We start from the raw sequence: 6000 nt of genomic DNA, 5'->3' as shown, positions 1-6000 counted from the left end.
GCAGGTTCCCACCTACCCACCCAGCTTTCCCGCTCCAAGTGCACCAGCCACTGGGAGCCCCCCTCCCCCGAGCCTTTGCAACGGTTGCTCCGCGCATTGCTGCTGCTGCAACCGGCGATTGCTCTTGGCGGTTCCCGGCGCGCCACCTGCACGCGGGTTGGCGCTGCAAGAGGAGCCTCCTCAACCCGCCACCGCCTCCTCCACGCCACGCCTGCACCTACATCCTCGACAGCAGCAGCAGCAGCAGCAGCAATTGTTGCAGGCTGCCAATCGCTCCGTTGCCCAGGCACCCCCGCGGGTGCAACGCGTTGCAACAGCCTCTATCCACCGTTCCCTCCCTTCCCCACTCCCGGGTTGCCCTGGATGCTAGCGGGGCGGAGGAATTTGCATGCTACGAGGTAAAAAAATAAAACGAAAAATCATGCATGGGCTACTCCATCCGGACTCACGTCTCGGAAGCGGTTCCAGTGCTTGATCTTGCCGCTGTACTGGGAGATGGAAGACAGCCATTGCTCGTCCTCCATGAAATTGCCGGGATTGTCGCCTTCTTTGGCCGCCTTGCCGTCCCCTTCCGCCAAGGCGAGGGCCAGCAGCAGCGGCAGCAGCGGCACCAGACAACAGCCTGGGGCTCTCATCTTGCCTGCGAGGCGGTGGCTCCCTCGCTGGCCGCAAAGCGATTATTGAGACTTCTTCTTCTTCCTCTTCCTCTTCCTCCTCCTCCTCTGATCTCTCTCCCGGCTCGGAGGGAGAGAAGGGCGGCTGGATCCCCGCTGAAATGTGACCTGATTAGGAGATGCACTACTTCTGCGAAGCCCGGCGCTGCCTGGGAGCCACCGGGAGGATTACGGAGTCTGCGCCAAAAGAGGCAGGCTTAAGTCACTGGAGCATCAGCATCACATTTGACATCATCATACCTGTTAAAAGAAGCCCACCCCCAACGGAAGGGGGTTGGAGGGGACCGGGAGAGGGACGGGGCGGGGGGGAGTAAGGACTCGGAATGCACCGGTCTCTTCGACTTCTGCCTAATTTGCAAAGGGCAACTCAGTGTGGCTATTGACTCATAATGACAGTGCATAGTCCAAGAAAGACCTTGGGAGGGGGGTCCCAAATTATTTTTACGAGCAGGAACCCTACAGCTTTTTAGTTCAGTAGCTGTGGACAATTTGGGCGTAGCCAGGATTTATGTGGGCATAAATCGGGTGGGCACCCGTCATCATCCTCTGTCTGGCTCTGTCATGGGGAATGAAATGTCTCCACAACCGTTGTTTTAAATTGCTTTCTTTTGACACCAAGTGCACTGCCCTCCCCCCCCCCCAAAGTTACGCCCATGTCCCAGAAGATAAGAAATATACACGAAAGAGGAGCTTATTGTGATCGAAGGCATCCAAGCATTCAGGGTTATACAGAACTCTGAGCAGGTTGGGCAGACAGCAGTTTCTTTTAAAGCTGTAGGGCAGGTAAGAACATCAGAAGATGCTGCTGGATCAGGCCAATGGCCCCTCTAGGCCACCATCCTATTCTCACAGTGGCCCGCCAGAACCCAAGCACAAGAACACTTCCCTCCTGTGGCTTCCAGCAACTGGTATTCCAAAACATCATACTGTTTCCAGCTGTGGAGACAGAGCTGCGCATCACAGCTTGTTGCTGTTGTTTAGTCGTTTAGTCGTGTCCGACTCTTCGTGACCCCATGGACCAGAGCATGCCAGGCCCTCCTGTTTTCCACTGCATCCCGCAGTTTGGTCAAACTCACGCTGGTAGCTGTCCAACCATCTTGTCCTCTGTTGTCCCCTTCTCCTTGTGCCCTCCATCTTTCCCAACATCAGGTCTTTTCCAGGGAGTCTTTTCTTCTCATGAGGTGGCCAAAGTATTGGAGCCTCAGCTTCACGATTTGTCCTTCCAGTGAGCACTCAGGGCTGATTTCCTTAAGAATGGATGCGTTTGATCTTCTTGCAGTCCATGGGACTCTCAAGAGTCTCCTCCAGCACCATAATTCAAAAGCATCAATTCTTCGGCGATCAGCCTTCTTGATGGTCCAGCTCTCACTTCCATACATCACTACTGGGAAAACCATGGCTTTAACTATACGGACCTTTGTTGGCAAGGTGATGTCTCTGCTTTTTAAGATGCTCCCATCACAGCTAGCAGCCATCAATTGCTCTCTCCTCTGTGAATTTGTCCAATCTTCTTTGAAAGCCATCTAGGTTGTTGGTTACCACTACTTCCTGCGGAACTGAGTTCCATAGATGAACTATGCGCTGCATTAGGAAGCACTTTCCTTTATCTGCCCTGCATCCTCCATCATTCAGCTTCACTGAATGCCCACCACCAGTGCTAGCATTGAGAGAGGGAGGGTGCTTCCCCCCCCGCCCCGGTATCCACTTTCCTCATGTCATGCTTAGTTTTATAAACTTGTGCCGTGTCGCCTCTTACTTGCCTAAAAAGTTCCCAGTGCTGCAGCCTTTCTTCATAGAGGAGTCTCTCCATCCCTTAAGGGGTTGTGTCACACAAGATGTATGGGCCTGCCGTAGGCTTGGCACTCAACAGGGAGCTGTAGCGAGCTCAAGTGTACCCAAAGGATACACACAGTGATGCCCTTAGGTAATATTAGCTTCTGGACTTCATGGTCATATGGGACCGTTAGTAATGTGTATTATTTCCACTTCCTGCAATATGTACTAAGCCACCCCCTCTGTGTTTGGGGTGCTGCCTAGATGGCATCACTCGATATAGCTGTTTGTTGCATTCACACTTTAAATCTTAATTTTACTCCCCAAAAAAGGCCCCCTGCAGCTAGAGTGGCTTTACAGGAAAGGCTTTTAACCCCTCAGGTCACATCAGATACTGTTTCTCCCACACCCATGTTTCCCCACACTTCCTAGCTATATGATACCGCAGGAACTCTCTGGGGGATTACAGCTGTTTGTAACGACTTTGCCAAATGTGATAACTAAACATTTCAAGCCCAACTGCTTCTACTCAAACCCCTGCTCCCCAACTGAAAACTGCTGGATTCCGTATAATCTGGTGTCTCGAGGGATCCTAACCTATTCTCACCCAAGCACCAGTGCGGCAACAGCAAGATCATACAAAGGACCAGGCCTGTACCAAACACAAGCACCTTATCAGAATATCTGGACACATTTTAAAAGTGGGGAAGGGGGCACCCATTTGGTAGGGCGCGACCATGCCAGTATTAATAATTGTGAGGCCATTGTTCTCCACAGGAGAGAGTTATGCATGCCCTGGACTTTCCTTCTGAAATAATAAGTGGGAACTGAAAGTGCTTAACTGTGGCAGGATCATGTCCACAACACTGACTCCCCTCACTCCCAAAATGCATACTGTACTCAGATTATTAAATGCAGCTACTCTTGCTGACCTGAATACTGTAGTTGTAGAACCTGTCAATTGAAACAACAGCGATAAAAACTAACCTCTACCTCACCAGATGTCCACCCTCCCTGTTCTCTGCTGCTACTATACTGGGCAATTAAGTGCACTGTCTAGCATATCACCTACGGGGTTCAACCACGTAGCAGAATTTGATGTTGCAAGTCTACACTGAGACTTCCTTACTTTTGCAGCAACAAAGCCAGTCAGTCCTGGTTCTTCCTGTGGGGGCGTTTTACAGTCTTGCCAGACTCATGCTGCAACCCTGTGCACACCTATCTGGACATAAACACCATTGAACATGCATAGGAGTAAAGGGCGGGGGGAGCCAACACTTCGATCTTCTAATGTTGTGCATGCTTAAGACAGTATCTTTCCAGCTCTTCAACCCAAACCCACCCCCCTCAAGAACCTCCAAGCCCATAGTCAAGGATTCATCCACTCTAAATTGGGAAAGCAGACAAAGAGCTATGGTTTCTCTTCTCAGAAAATCCTCCAAGAACAGGATACAAATGAGCTCTCCCGTACCTTTTCCTGGCCAATCATTTTTGATAGAAAGCGTCAAGGAATACCAGTAGGGCATTTAATCATTGGACTATGCAGGGATGTTGAAACCCGTTTCAAGAGTTGACGCACATGCTTTTCACTGTCTTGACCTCCTGATAACAAACTGCTGGAAACTATAAGCCACAGTGGGCCACCCTATCTATCTATCTATCTATCTATGTATCATCAGTGAACATTGCATATGAAGAGTACAGATGGGTATATTGAACAGACATTAAACAAAAACTAGAGGGTGAGTTTTTAACATCACGTGAGTTAACCAAAGAAGAAGAAGCCAGGACATAATAAGATTATTTCCATGGATCAGATGAAGCGTCATTCCAAAATGTGATGGGGGAAGCTGAAATTTAGAAATCCCGTTATTGATATATGGAAATAATCAGAGACCATTAAAAAGTTCTTGTTTGACTGTCTCCTAGCCGGGGTGGGGGTGGGGGGAGTATTCCTATGAGGCCCAGGCAACATGACAAATAGCATGGGATGTTGTTGTGTCCATGTTGTCCCTGTTACTCAGATAATTAAAAAAATAAAAAATCCCAGCCCAATACTGTAAATATATAGCAGGACAAAGTTTCCAAATGTCTTCTATTATTATTATTATTATTATTATTATTATTATTATTATTATTATTATTAAATTTATATACCACCCTATACCTGGAGGTCTCAGCTATTTCCTTCCTGCCAGTCACTAGTATAACATATTTAAGAAGAAACTGTCATTGCAGGTTAGAGGGGAGCCTTCAAGATAACAGAGAAAATGATGGTTCTGGTTGCACCAATTCTGCTAAGTCAGAGATAGTGCTAAATGCTCATTCCCCAAAGATATCTACATCATAGCTAATCTATCACACATGAGTAAGAGATCCTTATTTCTTGAACCCAGCTGACTAGCCTTTTCAGTATCATATGCCAAATGTAAAGTAGCTTTTAAGTGGACCAGTCTTATTCCCCACCCCACAGTCTCCATCCCTATTTTAAAAAAATAAAAATCTAGAAAGAGATTTGAATGGAAAGCACTCCATCCTAAGAGTCCCTGCCTGGAGTAGTGCAGCCCAGACAGAGGTTTAGCACCTCCCTGAGTACTAGACCCATGCAATTAGTAAATGAAGTGCAGAATTAGTACCTTAGCGGATTCAACCTTGGTTGCCTGATTTATGAATAAGCCACATGTGGCTATAAGTTTGCAGACAATGCCTTTGCGGCACTACGTTCATTACAGAAATGCATCAGCCATCTGTTCCGCTGGCAAGAGAGGCACGATTAAGTATCATGTGACACATTGCTAGTCGTGCAACTTAACTTGGTTTAAGATGCTGCTATTTACACAGAGAGTGGACTGCTGAGGGTCTTAAATGGAGCCAAAGCTTGTTGGCTCCAAAGTCATAATCTACGGTATAAACCGGGCACCACTCTCTGACGTGGTTTTGCAAATATGCAGGATTATGAACTAGAAAAGAACGGTTTTCTGTCAAAGTCAACAAATGCAGTGATGTGATCTGAACTATTTACACCATCCGTTCATTATAGCCATAGCTTGCAGTTGTTTGCATACAAAACTTTAATTATGCAGGGGAGGAGGCAAAAAATGTCTCTGGGTGTGTGTGTGTGAGAGAGAGAGAGAGAGAGAGAGAGAGACAGACAGACAGACAGACAGACAGAGAGGAGGGTGCTTTCTGGGGGAAATAGAGCTAAAACCCTATGCAGACTAACTTGGAAGGAAGACCCATATACCGGTAACTCACCAAAAATAAGGAATCATACATAAGATCAGGCTACACGTATAAAGGGCCAGGGTGCCTTTAAACATACAAAAGATTCAGCACCGTATAGTGACCATGAGTGTTAGACTGGAGAACTAAGTTCAAATCGCCATTTAGCCAAGAAGCTCACTGGGTGACCTTGGGCCAATCACTCTCGCTCAACCTAGCCTACCTCACAGGGTTGTTGTAAAGGTAGAATGGCATGGGAGGTGTGTGTATTTAGCCTTCAGCTCCTGTGAGGAAAGGCAGAACATAAACGTAATAAATAAATCCTGGTTTC

General features: G+C 47.6%; 1 pseudogene; it reads right to left on the bottom strand.

Annotated features, from left to right (window-relative positions):
• Window positions 1–356: 356 nt before the first annotated feature.
• Window positions 357–937, bottom strand: LOC144328039 (testican-2 pseudogene; annotated as a pseudogene).
• Between the last annotated feature and the right edge of the window lie 5063 nt (window positions 938–6000).

The sequence above is a fragment of the Podarcis muralis genome, chromosome 6 (assembly GCF_964188315.1).
Source record: "Podarcis muralis chromosome 6, rPodMur119.hap1.1, whole genome shotgun sequence".
NCBI classification, from domain to species: domain Eukaryota; kingdom Metazoa; phylum Chordata; class Lepidosauria; order Squamata; family Lacertidae; genus Podarcis; species Podarcis muralis.
The sequence above is the reverse complement of the archived record's forward strand: the minus strand, read 5'-3'. Positions and strand labels throughout refer to the sequence as shown.